The sequence below is a fragment of the Ovis aries genome, chromosome 10, assembly GCF_016772045.2.
Source record: "Ovis aries strain OAR_USU_Benz2616 breed Rambouillet chromosome 10, ARS-UI_Ramb_v3.0, whole genome shotgun sequence".
NCBI classification, from domain to species: domain Eukaryota; kingdom Metazoa; phylum Chordata; class Mammalia; order Artiodactyla; family Bovidae; genus Ovis; species Ovis aries.
In genome coordinates this window covers 5,894,850-5,912,424 of record NC_056063.1, presented here as the reverse complement: position 1 = coordinate 5,912,424, position 17,575 = coordinate 5,894,850, and positions in this window count along the sequence as shown.

Genomic DNA, 17,575 nt, shown 5'->3' with positions numbered 1-17,575 from the left:
GACTGAGCACATATCAACTTTGATGAGAATTTTTAACATGAATGAATGTTGGATTTTGTCAAAAGATTTTCTTCCATCCATTGAGATGACTAGATGATTTTGTCCTTTCTTTTGTTAATGGAAGATATCACATTGATTGACTTGAAAATATTAAACCATTCTTGGATCTCTGCACAAATCCATGCATGATATGGTATATGATTCTTATTACATATTGTTGAATTTGATTTGCTTGTATTGTGTTAATAATTTTTGCTTCTGCATTCATCAGACACATTGACGTGTAATTTTAATTTTGGAGTTTTTTTTTGGGGGGGGTAATAGGGAAACAACTGACTTGTAGAATAAATTTGAGAGGGTATTTGTCTCTTTAATGTCTTGGAAGAGTTTGAGAAGTATAGTCATTAGATCTTTATATGTTTGATAGAATTCCCCTGTGAAGCCATTCAGTCCTAGACTTTCATTTAATGAGAGGCTTTTTTTTTTTTTTATTTTACTTTTTGTTTTTATTTCAAATACATTTGCAGAATTAGTGATTACTCTGTTTAGATTGTCTATTTCTTTCTGATTCAGCTTGCTGGTTGTATGTTTCTAGAAATGTGTCCATTTTCTAAACTGACTAATCTATTGGCAAATAACTTTATAGTATCCTCATGACTTTTTGTATCTCTGTATTATTGGCTGTTATTTCACCTCTGCCATTTCTTATTTTATTTGTATCCTTTCTCTTTGCTTCTTGATGACCCAGACCAAAGTTTCATTTGTCTTGTTATTTAGGGCCACTGCTTCCTTATTGATTTTCCATTTAGACGATCTGCTCATTGATGTGATTGAGGTGATAAAATCTCCTACTATTACTGTATTATTGTCACTTTCTTCCTTTATGTCTGTTAATATTTGCATTACATGTTTATGTGCTCCTGTATTAGATGCATACATGATGAGTATAATGTCCTTGTCTTTTATTAATCCCTTTATCATTATAGGATGTCCTTTTTTGTTCTAGGCTTTTTTTAAAGCCTTTATTGTCTGATATGAGTATTTTTACCCTAGCTTTCTGCTACTTTTATTTGCATAAAGTATCTGTTTCCATCCTCTGATTTTCTGTCTGTGAATGTATCCTGTAAGTAGCATATAGGTGGATCTTGATTTTTTTTTTTTTAAATCTGATCAGCCACCCTATGTCTTAGGGTGGAGCATTTAATCCATCGATATATAAGATAATTAGTGACAGGTATGTCCTATTGTCATTTTATTACTTGATATCCCACTGTTTTTGCAATTCTTTGTTTTTTTCTTTTTTAAAATTTCTTCCCTTGTGGTTTGATGATTTTGATAGTGGTATACCTCTATTCCTTTCTCTATGGTTTTTGTGTATCAGTTACAGTTTGGGTTTTTTTTTTTTTTTTGATTTATGGTTACTATGGTGTTTATATCTGACTGTATAATTTTTAATATTAGATCTTTCAAATTGCCTGTGATATTTTGCATAATCTAATCTGCTGCTCATTCATTTCAGTTTTTTTTTTTTTAGTTAGTGTATTCTTCAGTTCTGAGTGGTTCTTTTTTAAATATTTTTAGTTTCTTGTTAAAATTCTCACTGTGTACATCTATTCTTGTCCCTAACTCAGTTAACATTCTTATTACACATACTTTTAACTCTTTATCTGGAGAATTGTTCATTCTTGTTTCATCAGGTAATTTTTCAGGGATTTTCTCTTGTTTTTTAAATTGAAAGTAATACCTGTCTTCTCATTTTGGTTAACGCTTCTTATCTCTATGAAATTAGGTAAAAGAGTTATGCATTGTGGTCGTGAAAAAGTTTTTTATGTAGGAGTGTCCCTGTACCATCTGCAAATGCCGCTGCCTTTGATGAGAGACCTGCATCTGACATGAACAGGGAGTCAAGCCTTTCCTTGGAGTGTGACATCAGCTGTCTTCTTGATAGGAGATAGGGCTGGAGATGCAGGAACTAGGATCAGATTCAAGTGTGAGCTGGGATTCTCTTTTAAACTGGCTGCCACTGTCCTATTGGGGTCTGAGTTGGTTCCCACGTGGCTGGAGCAGAAGTCCTTAGACTTGGTTCAAGCCAGGTCTGCTCTCTTAAATGTGTGCTTCCTCCCCTCTTATCAGCAGCACTCTTACCCCAGAGGGGAGTAGTACTGGAAAAAGATAGGCTTGTGTAATCACTTGGCATGGGTTAGGGCATGAATGTGAAAGTCGCTCAGTCCTGTCTGACCCCATGGACTGTAGCTTGTCAGGCTCCTATGTCCAAGGAATTCTCCAGGCAGTTCTACTGGAGTGGTTAGCCTATCCCATCTCCAGGGGATCTTCCCAACCTCAGGATCCAACCCAGTTCTCCTGCATTGCAGATGGATTCTTTCACTGTCTGATCTGAACCACCAGGGAAGTGCAGGAATACTGGAGTGGGTAGCCTATCCCTTCTTCAGGGGATCTTCCTGACCCAGGAATCTAACCAGGGTCTCCTGCATTGCAGGCAGATTCTTTACCAGCTGAGTAAACAGGGAAGCCCTAGTTAGGGCATGAACTATTGCTCTCAGCCACAGATGGACCGCTTCCTAAGCATTGCCCTTGTAAGAGCCAGTAATGGCTGCTCCTGCTCTGTGCAGATGCTGCTTCAGGCTGAGCTGCTTGTCTCACAGTAGGGGTTCTTTTTGATTGTAGCAGCCTTTGATCCAGTGTGGAAATGCTTTGTGAAGCAAGTGCTGCAGGAATGGTCACTTGATTCAGGCTGGGCTCAGGCGGGGCAATCATGGGAAGCTGGCCAGTCACCTCTGTGAAGTTATGACCCACACTCTCTGCCCTGTTTTGAGAGTAATCAAGCATATTTGCAAACCTCCCCAGTAAAATCCTGGCTTCTTACAACCCTCTTGTTTGTCCCAAAAGTCCTGCACAAAATTAAGAGGATTTGTCTTCCTCATGTTGGATCCCAGAGTGAAAAGTGAATATGAAAGTTGCTCAGTGTGTCTGACTCTTTGTGACCGCATGGACTACACAGTCCATGGAATTCTCTAGGCTAGAATGCTGGAGTGGGAAGTCTTTCCCTTCTCCAGGGGATCGTCCCAACCCTGGGACAGAAACCAGGATCTCAGGGTGTGAACACTTAATATAGGTGTCAGATGGCTTTTTCCCCATGGATAATTTTCACCTATGTAGTCTTCCTTCACTTCTGAGTCCCTTCCAGGAGTCAGAGGTCCCCACCTTACTGCTTCTCTTCCCATCCTACCTAATTTTGTATAGACTTTTTTTCACAGCCTTAGTTGTATGGTAGTCTTTTTTCCAGGCTTTAGTTAATTTTCCATGAGTGTTGTTCCACATGTGTATGTATTTTTAATGTGTTTGTAGGGGAGACAAATTCCATTTCCTCCTACTCTGCCATCTTAATCCCTAGTTGGGCCTTATAAAAGGCTTCATAACCAGAGAGTCCATAATCAATATTTGTTTATTATTATTATTTTAAAGTGTCTCTGCTCTATCTGTACTAAATCATTGTCTAGGATAAAGAAAGAGTTAAACCAATTCCCAAGTATCTAACCTAATATCTGAGTCCAAATTTTAGTTTTGGAGATGCTAGAGAAATTCAGCAATTAAAAACTACAGAAGTTTTGCAGATTAAAAAAAAAGATGTTTCAGAATTAGTAAGTTTAAGCAAAGTTTAATAATTTGTGAGATTAATATACAATATTTTGAATATTTTAGACTTTTTATCACACTCTGCTTTCTTTAACAAGCCTTTATAAAGTAATGCCTTGTAATATTGCTGTAATAATTCATAGTGTTATCTCTAGCACCCAATATGCAAGAAACTAAATAAGAAAATAGGTGAATAGAATAGGATGATCAATAATGTTTTTGAAGAATTTATATCTTCTGAAATTTATTAAAGACCTATTTTGTAGTAAATAAATAGAATAGATCAATTGGAATCTCATTATATTTTAATGATAGTTGTTTTAAATGTGTACTGCTATATTTCAATTCATTATATCTAAATATTAGTTCTGTAATATGTTTGGAAATGAGGACATGTGAGGCCTCCAATGTTGTTTTCTTCTTCAAGATTTCTTTAGCTCACCAGGGTCCTTGTGATTCCGTATGTATTTTAGGATGGTTCTTTTGTACTTCTCAAAAAATGACATTAGGCTTTTGATAGGGAGTCCAGTGAATCTATAGGCTACTTTGGGAGTGTAAATATTTTAACAATATTGTCTTCCAATCTATCAGCCTGGGATGTCTTTCGATTCGCTTGTGTCTTTTAAAAATTTCTTTCAGTAACATTTTGTAATTTTCAGTATACAATTTATTCACTTTCTTAGTTAAGCTTTTTTCCAAAGTATTTTATTCTTTGTGTGTGTGTTATTGTAAAGGGGGCTATTTTATTAATCTGCTTTCAGATTGTTCATTGTAAGTGTATAGATATGTAACTGATATTAGTATGTGGTGACGGTGTTTTTCAACTTTGCTGCATTTGTTTATAAGTTATAGAAGCTTCTTCTAGAATTTTTTAAATTTCCTACATATGAAATTATGTCATCTGTGAACTGAGACACTATTTTTTTCTCCCTTTACAATCTGAAGGCTTTTTATTTTACCTCTCTAGTTGTTCTGGCTAAGAATTCCAGTACTATACTGAACACAAGTGCTAAGAATGGCATCCTTGTCTTGTTCCCAATGTGAGATGAAAAACTTTCAGCTTTTTACTGTTAAAGTTGCAGTTTTTATTTGGGGACATTTCATTATGGCCTTCATAATGTCAAGGTAATTTTTACCCATCTCTAGTTTGTTGGATTTTTTTTTTCCTAAGATATAATGAAGGGATAGAAAAAGTAATGCTTTTTATGCATTACTTCAGATGATATTGTTTTGTCCTTCTTTCTGTCAATGTAATATATTATATTATATATTTCCACATGTCAATCATGGCTTTTTAAAGTCACTTAGAATTTAGACCCTTGCTTCGCATAGGAGCTTATAGTTATGAATCTCAGGAAATGTTCTAATTATCTGAAATCTGTATTACACAGCTAGGTAATTAAAATAACTTGCATTTTAAATTTTATACCCTTCTACTTATCTTTAATCTTATTCCTATCAGTTTTCTATAATATAATATTTAGAAAATTTGAATATGCTCTCTACTTGTACAGAGATAAGATTTACATGGTGGAGTATAATATATTTCTATAAGACTCAATTACTATTAAAGAATAATCTCTCACACTACATATAAAAATAAAATAAGAAAGTATTAAAGACATAAATATATTAAAGACCAGATACTATAAATTCCTTAGAAGAAAACAGGGTCATAACACTCTTTCACATATATTGGAGCAATATTTTTTTGAATTTGTCACCTAAAGCATGGGAAATTAAAGGGGAAAAAATGAACACATAAACCTATTTAAACTTTTGCACAGCAAAGGAAACTACAAACAAAAAACAACTTATTAAAGGGAATATATTTGCAAATAATATGCCTGATAAGGGATTAATATTCAATACATATGAAGAGCCCATTCAACTAAACATCAAAAAACAACCTGATTAAAAATGGGCAGAAGACCTGAATAGATATTTTTCCAAGACGACATACAGATGGCCAACAGACATAGAAAAAGATGTTATATATATATCAGACATACAAAAAGATAGCTATCAGAGAAATGCAAATTAAAACGCATTGAGATATCATCTCAAAACTCTGGGAACAGCTATCGCCAGAAATAATACAGTAAATGTTGGTGCGGATGTAGAGAAAAGAGTACACTTGCATACAGTATTGATGAGAATGTAAATTAGTGCAGACTCTCTGGAAAACAGTATGGAGTTTCCTGAAAAGCTAAAACTATAACTACCAAATGATTCAGAAATTTCATTGGGTATATATACAAAGAAAGAAAACACACTAATTTGCATGCACCTTAATGTTCATAGTAACATTTTTTACAATTTGCCAAGGTATGGAAGCAACCTGTGTCCATCAACAGATGCATGGATAAAGATGTGATATATATATATATATGTGTGTGTGTGTGTGTGCGTGTGTGTGTGCGCATATATACATATACATTATATATATATTTCAGGTTCCTGTGTCCACAGGATTTCCCAGGCAAGAATACTGAATGGTTTGCCACTTCCTTCTCCAGGAGACCTTCCTGATGCAAGGATTGAGTCATCATCTACATTGGCAGGTAGATTCTTAACCACTGAGCCATCAGGAAAGCCCTACCTCAGTGTTCATTCTTAATGCTACTTATAAGCTTAAAATGTGAAAAATTAACCCTTTAATATTTTTATCTTGATATTATTTTAATTATAAAAATTTCAAAATTTTATATTGTCTTAGAACAAAGACACCTCATGTGAAGAGCTGACTCATTGGAAAAGACTCTGATGCTGAGAGGGATTAGGGGCAGGAGGAGAAGGGGACGACAGAGGATGAGATGGCTGCATGGCATCACCGACTTGATAGACGTGAGTTTGGGTGAACTCCAGGAGTTGGTGATGGACAGGGAGGCCTGGTGTGCTGCGATTCATGGGGTGGCAAAGAGTCGGACACGACTGAGTGATTGAACTGAACTGAACTGAGAACCAAGACATAGATTTGAAAATGAAATGCTCATGCTTGATAAGTCACTTCAATCTTCTCTGCCTCTTTGTGACCCTATTTTCTATACCACACCAGGCTCCTCTGTCCTTATAATTCTCCAGGCAAGAATACTGGAGTGAATTGCTGTGGCCTCCTCCAAGGGATCTTCCCAACCCAGGGAACCTGTTATGTCTATCTGCATTGGCAGGAAGATTTTTTTTTTCCCTTAACCACCAGAATCACCTGAATATGCAATAAAAGAGTACAAAAATCTATGTTTTATTCTTGAATATACAATGAATATTTCTGAAAACAAATAAAGAAATGTATTACATTTTCTTTTGTGAATAAAACATTTATCATTAAATAATTAAATAAAGGTTATGCATGTGTTTTTCTATTACTTGGGAAATTTAACATAAGAAAAGTAAGTAGCACTTAGAATCAAGAATAACAAAAATTTATTAGCTATTGAAGATTATTTGAAGTGTAGAACTCACACTGTTTTGATAATCTTTTTTTTTTTTACTGCATTCTTAGATATATCACTTCTTTCTTGAATCACTTAATGCCAAGTCACTTGTGATTTTTCTTTCTTATGAACATCTGCTTCTATAAAACAAAATCAAGCAAAAAAATATACTTCTTTGTTATCATTTCACAATGTTGTCCATATGCTTGCAATAACACTCAAATAGCCATAAGTTAAATCTACTTACATGAAGATAGTATATTATAATTTATGAATCTGATCTCATCAAGTTTTACTAATCAGAAAATCTTCATTTGTATTTTCAGAAAACCACACTAGTAATTTCCAATTTGAAATTCAGCAGTATAATAATTGAGGTATCTTTTTCAGGTGAGGTAGTAAATTTGGAAAACTCAACAGTGGCCACAGGACTGGAAAGGTCTGTTTTCATTACAATCCCAAAGAAAGGCAATGCCAAAGAATGCTCAGACTACCACACAATTGCACTCATCTCACACGCTAGTAAAATAATGCTCAAAATTCTCCAAGCCCAGGCTTCAGCAATACATGAAATGTGAACTTCCTGATGTTCAAGCTGTTTTACAAAAGGCAGAGGAACCAGAGACCAAATTGCCAATATCTGCTGGATCAAGCAAGAGAGTTCCAGAAAAACATCTATTTCTGCTTTATTGACTCTGCCAAAGGCTTTGACTGTGTGGATCACAATAAATTGTGGAAAATTCTGAAAGAGATGGGAATACCAGACTACCTGATCTGCCTCTTGAGAAACCTATATGCAGGTCAGGAAACAACAGTTAGAACTGGACATGGAACAACAGACTGGTTCAAAATAGGAAAACCAGAACGTCAAGGCTGTAGATTGTCATTCTGCTTATTTAACTTATATGCAGAGTACATCATGAGAAATGCTGGGCTGGATGAAGCACAAGCTGGAATCAAGATTGCCAGGAGAAATATCAATAACCTCAGACATGCAGATGACACCACTCTTATGGCAGAAAGTGAAGAACTAAAAAGTCTCTTGATGAAAGTGAAAGAGAAGACTGAAAAAGTTGGCTTAAAGTTCAACATTCAGAAAAAAAAAAAAAAAGATCATGACATTTGGTCCCATCACTTTATGGGAAATAGATGGGGAAGAGTGGAAACAGTGTCAGACTTTATTTTTGAGGCTCCAAAATCACTGCAGATGGTGATTGCAGCCATGGAATTAAAAGACACTTACTCCTTGGAAGGAATGTTATGACCAACCTAGATAGCATATTCAAAAGCAGAGACATTACTTTGACAACAAAGGTCCATCTAGTCAAGGATATGGTTTTTTCAGTAGTCATGTATGGATGTGAGAGTTGGACTGTGAAGAAAGTTGAGCACCTAAGAATTGATACTTTTGAACTGTGGTGTTGGAGAAGACTCTTGAGAGTCCCTTGGACTGCAAGGAAATCCAACCAGTCCATTCTAAAGGATATTGGTCCTGGGTGTTCCTTGGAAGGAATGATGCTAAACCTGAAACTCTAGTACTTTGGCCACCTCATGAGAAAAGTTGACTCATTGGAAAAACTCTGATGCTGGGAGGGATTGAGTACAGGAGGAGTAGGGGACGACAGAGGATGAGATGGCTGGATGACATCATCGACTCGATGGACATGAGTTTGAGTGAACTGCGGGAGTTGGTGATGGATAGGGAGGCCTGGCATGCTTCAATTCATGGGGTCGCAGAGTCAGACACTGCTGAGCGACTGAACTGTATAATATATTAGAGCTAAAGTGACAGGGGCTTCCCAAGTGGCTCCAATAATAAAGAATCTGCCTTCCAATGCAAGTAGACAGATATTGGTTCAATCTTTGGGTTGGGAAGATTCCCTGGAGGAAGGCATGGCAACCCATCCCAGTATTCTTGCCTGGAGAATCCTATGGACAGAGGAGCTTGGTAGACTATGGTCCATAGGATCACAAAGATTCAGACAAGATTGAAGCAACTTAGCTCGCAAAGTGATATTATTATTTCTCCACTTGTTTGTCCTTTTATATGAAATTAAGTTTAGGAAATGTCATAGTTCTTAGGCTTCTGGTAAATATAAAGAACAGTAGAAAACTTAAGAAAATCCAAACAGGTTTAGAGTTTTCATAGACTGAATTATTTTTCAGTTGAGAATAAACTAAAACTTGGAGTGACTGAAAGTTCATAAAAATTATATTTATTTTGCCATGCATTATTTAAAGATTAAAAAAAAATCTTGTTCAAGATTTTTGGTTTAGGATGCTTGGGCCTTTATAATACAAATAGCTAAATTAATGGATATCATGTAGAAAATCTAAGCTTCTTCTTTCTGTTTTTAATTGTTAAAGTAAGGAAAAATGCACCAAATTCTTCAAGATTTGTAGTCAAAGAAGCCATTAGATTTTCCCTGGGGGATGGGGGGTGTGGGGTAGGGAATATCTAAATGCCACTTCTGTCACGAGTTCATGCCCTCCAACTATCTCATCTTCTGTTGTCCCCGTCTCTTCCTGCCTTCAATTTTGCCCAGGATCAGGGTCTTTTCCAATGAGTCAGCTCTTTGCATCAGGTGGCCAGAGTATTGAAGCTTCAACTTCAACATCAGTCCTCCCAAAGAACGTTCAAGACTGATTTCCTTTAGGATGGACTGGTTGGATCTCCTTGTTGTCCAAGGGACTCTCAAGAGTCTTCTCTAACATCACAGTTCAAAAGTATCAATTATTTGGTGCTCAGCTTTCTTTATGGTCAAACTCTCACATCCATACATGACTATTGGAAAAACCAAAGCTTTGATTAGACTTCTGTCATAGGGCAGTTTGATTTTGCCACCTCAAACCCACTGCTTCCTCATTAAAGATAATAGTTCCTCATCTTACACACAGACCTAATAATCAAGTGAATAGCATCACCAAAACCACAATTCACCTTAAAAATGTGTTGTGTTATTTTGTAATTTCATTAAATTAGAGTAATATTTAAGGACTTTGTATACGAAAGACTATTCATATTTGAATGCCTTTTCTCATACCCTTAGTGAGTCAAAAAATATAATACTCCCTGGGTTACATGAGCCAAGCCCATCCTCCACACTCATCATTGATAGCTCCTGCATTTCACAGTTTCCACAGGCAGTATGTCAGGCTACATCAGCTGCACAAAGATTGTCAAAAGGAAAAGCCCTAAGTATTTTATATCTATAAAATATTTTATGAATAGGTCAAACTTCTTTAATAATCTATTCTGAGGAGTTTCTGCCTACCTTTAAGTGACTACACTGTATCATGTTAGACTTTACTATAAAAATATGTATTATTTACATAGCAGAGCTGAATAGCCAAAGGTCAGACAAAGAAAAATTTTAACTCTGTCACATTCTAAAGTAGCCAGAATTCTGTACTATCTTCTTTTTTTTCTATGAAAAATACCAACTTTTTCATGAATGCAACAGCAGCTCTTTAATTCATTCATCTCTAAGCACAATCATATTACTTCATATATTATCAATTTCATGAATAATGATTCTAGTAGTTAACATATTCTTTCATGTCAAATCAAGTTCCTATTCCTTTTTTTTTTTTGATCCCACAGTAAAGAGAAAAGTTAGTTGCTACATTTGATTTTTGATAATATTTATGCAAACTGGGAGCCTCTAATTAAATTGTTTCAAATTTACCTTCCTGTAATTTCATATATTCCCATCTGTAATATTCTCTGACCTTTAGGTAATAAGTATTATTGGTGATGATGATGTTGAGGGTGGTACTATTGTTGACAGTCATAATACAATCATGATGCCTTAAGTGATTTAACTTGATTGACAAATAATCTGCTAAGATCAGGGTTATTATTTCTTACTCTACTTTATAACACTAATCTGATTTCTAACTGATATTTTCAAAATTTCTCATTCAAAAATTTTAATATTAATTACCTCTATTAATTTTACTCTGTATGATATGTCACCAATCTAAAATACAGAAACAATCAGTAACCTAACAAACTTCATTTAATGTTTTAATGCTACCCACGTATTGTTTTGCCATAACCATATAAATGAGCATCATATTTCATTTATTAACTATGTGACTTCTTGAAAGTTCAATTATAACATGTACATGAAACTGTATAGAAAATTTTCAAGATATTATAAAAAAATTAAAGTTAAAACAAAGATATAATAAAAGAGATTATATTAGTTAAATCTATTTCATCATCAAACAATGCTAATATATTCCTAATTTTCATAGAATCAGAATAATAGTTAAATGTCTCACGTAGAAAGCATATTTTAGATATACATTTTTAAATTTAAATACTTGAAAAAATTTTGAGCACATAGTGGGAGCTATAATTTGAAAAATTATAACCATCAAGTTCTTGACCAATAAAAGATAATCATTGTATTTTGTTAGTGTTTGATTTTGTCATAACATTTGGCTAGCAACAATATAGGGCTTCAATCCCATTATCTAGAAAAAGCTCCACTTACATACTATTAAAGTGCTTTGCAAGTGGTTTCTCCACAGATACTGTAAGTAGACTACTTTAGATAAATGTTCATTTTGCTCAAACAAAAAATAATGAGGTTTTATTGGTCCCTTTACACCTGGATATAGTCTAAAGAAAAGACTGATCAGATTATTCTTGATAATGCAGTGATTTGTTACCTATTCTAACACCAATCAGTTTACAACAGCATTTTTTCCCTCACTCCTCTCCCTGGACTTGTATCCAAGACAATTGACAGATGTTCAGGGAAAGACTTAAACAGTTCATACTGGCATGAGGATTAACCTACAACAAAAGGAAAAGTCTCTACTCTAGAAACAATGTAACTGTATAATATTCCTAATTCTGTTGAGACCTTTTATAAGCCCCGTTTTGATGTCAGTTTATAGATGGCTTCATTTTTAACTCCATTCTTATCCTTTTAACAACAGTAGTAGAAAACATAAGTGATTATTGGGTTAGAAGAATGAAATATAAATATGTAGGAATAAATGTATTACTGTTATATATTTAGAAAATCTGATAGCTGAAAAAATACAATGCCCAATTCTGATTTACAAATGTTGGAGAGTCCACAAATACAGAAGAAAATATTAAATCATATAAAAAGTTCAAAAATTAATAGTGTAGTTTAAAAGAAATGCACATATAAACAAGTTGAGTTCAAGAAAATTACTTGCAATTTATGTATTAATACATATTCAGAGATAGTCCAACTTTGAAAGCATTAGTAGAAACTACTTTAGCTGTACCTATGTGTCAACATTTATTAAGTAAAAGGCATAAGAATAAATGCAGAAAATTAAAGGATAAGTCAGAGATAGATTCTGAAGTCAAGTCCTTACAATATATCAATCTAATACAGCATTAGATTCGATTGGGAAAGGAATGTGTCAGGGCTCACCCTGCTTATTTAACTTATATGCAGAGTACATCATGAGAAATGCTGGGCTGGATGAGGCACAAGCTGGAATTTAGATTGCCGGGAGAAATATCAATAACCTCAGATATGCAGATGACACCACCCAATGGCAGAAAGTGAAGGAGAACTGAAGAGCTTCTTGATGAAAGTGAAAAAGGAGAGTGAAAAAGTTGGCTTAAAGCCAACATCCAGAAAAGTAAGATCATGGCATCTGGTCCCATCACTTCATGGCAAATAGATAGGGAAACAGTGACAGACTATTTTCTTGGGCTCCAAAATCACTGCAGATGGTGACTGCAGCTATGGAGTTAAAAGATGCTTGCTCCTTGGAAGAAAAGCTATAGCCAACTAGACAGCATATTAAAAAGCAGAGACATTACTCTGCCAGCAAAGATCCATAGAGTCAAAGCTATTGTTTTTCCAGTAGTCATGTATGGACGTGAGAGTTGTAACATAAAGAAAGCTGAGCATCAAAGAATTGATGCTTTTGAACTGTGCTGTTGGAAAAGACTATTGAGAGTCCCTTGGGCAGCAGGGATATTCAACCAGTCAATCCTAAAGGAAATTAGTCCTTTAGTGAATTAAAGGAAATTCACTGGAAGGACCTATGCTGAAGCTGAAATTCCAATATTTTGCCCACCTGATTAGAATTGACTCATTGGAAAAGACCCTGATCCTGGGCAAGACTGAAGGCAGAAGGAGAAGGGTATGACAGACGATGAGATGGTTGGATGACATCACCAACTCAATGGACATGACTTTGAGCAAGCTCTAGGAGTTTGAGAAGGACAAGGAAGCCTGACATGCTGCAATCCATGGAGTCACAAAGAGTTGGACACGACTGAGAGATTGAACTGAACTGAATCATTAGATTTATAAGGTAAGTACAAGCACAGTACAGATAACTATACTAGGTAAAATAATGTGATACACATAAAAATCACAATAAAGAAAGATGACACAGCAGAAAGACACTGACTCACCTCCATGAGCACACCAAAATTATAAGTATTTATAGAGCAACAATCTATGGGAACAACTTGAGGACTAGCAGAAAATATTTTGCAAAACTAATGCTTAAAGTAAGAATCACAATAAGTTGGGTAAAAGGGGCAGAGGCACATAACATTCAAGACCCATACCCTTGGTAGGCCACTTAAAAATGGGAAGGTAATCCCTTTTACAAACAATCTCTAAATTTCCAAGGAGCTATAGTAATAAACCCCACATTAGGCTGCTTAATGCAGGGGTTCTATAACAGGAAAACGAGCCAACAGTTTTTATGTCTGGTTTTGAAAGTCAGTTGGGCTTGCATTCAGGAGAGTCAGAGGACTGTAAAAAAAAAGAGAGAGAGAGAGAGAGACTCCATTTTTAAAGGGTGCTAACACAGTCTTACAATGCTTCAGGTCCCAACACAGAGGAAGGAATTTGAAAAGAGCCTCAGTCAGAACTGATCTACTTGCATATCTTAGAGAGCCTCCTGAAGAGGTAGGAAGCAACTGCAATTATTCCTGGGGACAAAGGTGCTGGCAGCAGTCATTTTGGGAGCTTTTTCTACCACTAATACACTGCTCTTAGCAAGTAATATTTTTGAAATTCTCCCTCTAACATATTAGAACTGGAAATTACCTACCCATCAACTGGCCAGCACAGTCCCAGGCCACCCTAGCCCCTGCACCCAGCCACCCTGGGATCAGATCCAACCTGACCCACTAGACCAGTAGAGCACCAGATATCCCAGGCCACACAGCTAACTGGACCGGGCCCAGTCACACATACTTGTGTACCCACAGTGCTCAATTATGATACAACAAAAGGTCCCCCATGTCCCCACATAGGATCACTCATACAACACATAGCTCTGATGGTCAGAAGCAAATATACACTGAGCCCCATAAGACATTTTCTGTATAAGACTGCTCCAAGTTGGGACACATAACTGACATTTCTAAAACACAGGAAAAAAAAAACCAAAAACCTATAAATAGGCAAAATGAGGATACCAAGGAATATGTTACACATTAAAGAAAAAGACAAAACCTCAGAAAAAGAGCTAAACAAAACAGCAATAAGTAAACTACTTGATAAAGATTTAAGGCTGACAATAAAGATGTTTACCAAACATAGAGCAAGAATGTATGAACACAGTGAGAATTACAATAATAAGAAATATAAAGAAGAGTTGAAGTATGCAATCACTGAAATAAAAAATACCCTAGAAAGAATTTACAGTAGATTATAGAGGAATGTATCAGTAACTATGAGAGAGAGTAGTGGAAGTCACTCAAGCTGAAAAAAGAATTTTGAAAAATGAGACACCTTAAGAGACCTCTAAGACAAACAAGTAGACTAACATTTGTACTATAGGGGCCCCAGAACAGAGAAAGGGTTAAGAAATTATTTGAGGACATAATAATGAAAATTTCCCTTACCTGGGAATAAAGATAAATATCCAGGTCTAGGAAACAGAGAGAATTGCAAACAACATGAAAACTCAAACAGATCCACATCAAGTCACATTATAATTAAAGTGAGAAAAAATTAAAGATAAAGAGAATTTTAAAAGAAGAAAGAGAAAAAGCAACCAATTATACACAAGGGAATTTATGTATGGCTGTTGGCCAACTTTTCAGCAAAAATTTTACAGACTAGAAGAGAGAGTAATTACATATTTAAAGTGATGAAAGGAAAAAAAAAATTACCATCCAGAATACCCTACCCAACAAGCTTATCATCCAGATTTGAAGATAAGGAGTTTTGTATATGTATATGTGTATATATATATAGATATATGTTAAGAGATTATCATCACTAAACTTGTTTTACAAGAAATATTAAATAGATTTCTTTAAGCAGAGGAGTCCATAAGTAGAAATATAAAATTCACAAAAGGAAAAGTATCATAAGTAAGGACAAACATACAGGCAAAAGTCTGATTGGTAAAGGTAGTAGATTAATCACTCTTAACATATAGGAGAAATATATTTTTAAATGTAATAAAATTATCTATATACTCAATAGCTATTTAAGAAATATGCAAAGTGCAAAAACAGATGTTAAATATTATGTTAAAAAATATTAAGAGTGGAGGCATAGGGAATTAAAACTCCAGAGTTACTGGTATACCATTAAACTTAAGAAATCATCAACTTAAAATAGTCACATATGTATGCATATAGGTAATTATATATGAACTTCATGGTACCCATAAGTGAACAATCAATAACAGATACACACCTAGAAAAAGGAAAGAAATTCAAACATAAACTTAAAGATAGTCATCAAATCAGTAGGGAATAGAGTAAAAGAGAAGAAAAGAATAATAAACAAATAGAAAAGCAAGAAAATGCTTAACAAAATGTCAATAAGTAGATATCTATCAATAATTAACTGTAAGTAGACTAAATGCTTAAATCAAAAGACAAAAAAAAGAGAGAGAGAGAGACTTAATGCGCAAAAAGAACAAGATTCACATATGTGCTGCCTTTAAGAGACTCATTCACACCCAAAGACACACGCAGACTGAAAGTAAAGAAATAGGAAAAAAAATTATATATATATATATACATATATCTCATACAAAGGGAAATAAAAAGAAAGCTGGTATAGAAAAATCTATGTCAGAAAAAAATAGACTTTAAAATAAAGACTGCAACAAGAGACAAAGAAAGTCATTACACAGTAATCAAGAGACCCATTGTAAATACATTTGCACTCAACATAGAGCACTTGAATGTATAATGCAAATATTGACAAAAATAAAAGGAGAACCCTACAGTGACACATTAATACTAGGGGATTTTAACATCACATTTACATCACGGACAGGTCATACAGAAGAAAATCAACACATAGTGAATATTCCACCAAAAGCAAAAGAACAACGTTCTTTGTGAATTCACCCAAAATATTCCCCAGGAGAGATCACATGTTAGGTCATAAAACAAGTCTGAATGAATTTAAGAAGATAGCAATGTTATGAAGCATCTTTTCCATCACAAGAATACGAAACTAGAGACCAATTATAAAAAATAAACTGCAAAAAATGCAAAAATATGGGGACTATACAGTATTCCACTGAAAAACCAATGGATCACCAAAAAATCAATCCAGAGAGATGATAAGGGGTGGGAGGTGGGAGGGGGATTCAGGATTGGGAACTCATGCACACCCATGGCAGATTCATATCATGTATGGCAAAACCAATACAGTATTGTAAAGTAAAATAAAGTAAAAATAAAAATTAAAAAAAAATCAATAAGGACATTTAAATGTAACTGAAAGCAGATTAAAATTGAAACCTATTGAAAATTAAAATTGAAAATTGAAACGAAATTTGAAATTGAAATTGAAATTGAAAATCTACTGGACACCACAAAAGTAGTTCTGAAAGGGAAGTTTATATTTACACAAACCTACCTAAAGAAATAAGAAAAATCTTATACAATCTAACGTTACACCCCAATAAAGTAGAAAAAGAAAAGACAAAGAAAAATTTGTAGAAGGAAAGAAAAAATAAACATCAGAGCAAAAAAAAAAAAAAGAAACCAATGAAGTAGAGACTGAAAATCAATACAAAAAAATATTAGAGAAACTACAAGCTGATTCTTTGAAAAGATTAGCAAAATTGATAAACCTTTAGCCAGACTTATCAAGAAAAAGAGAGAGAGAGAAGTTACAACCAACAAAAGATAATTCTAAAGTTAAGAGATTGCTATGATATATATGGAATGAGGTTCGTGACATTGTACAGGAGACAGGGATCAAGACCATCCCCATGGAAAAGAAATACAAAAAAGCAAAATGACTGTCTGGGGAGGCCTTACAAATAGCTGTGAAAAGAAGAGAGGTGAAAAGCAAAGGAGAAAAGGAAAGATATAAGCATCTGAATGCAGAGTTCCAAACAATAACAAGAAGAGATAAGAAAGCCTTATTTCAGTGATCAGTGCAAAGAAATAGAGGAAAACAACAGAATGGGAAAGACTAGAGATCTCTTCAAGAAAATTAAAGATACAAAGGGAATATTTCATGCAAAGATGG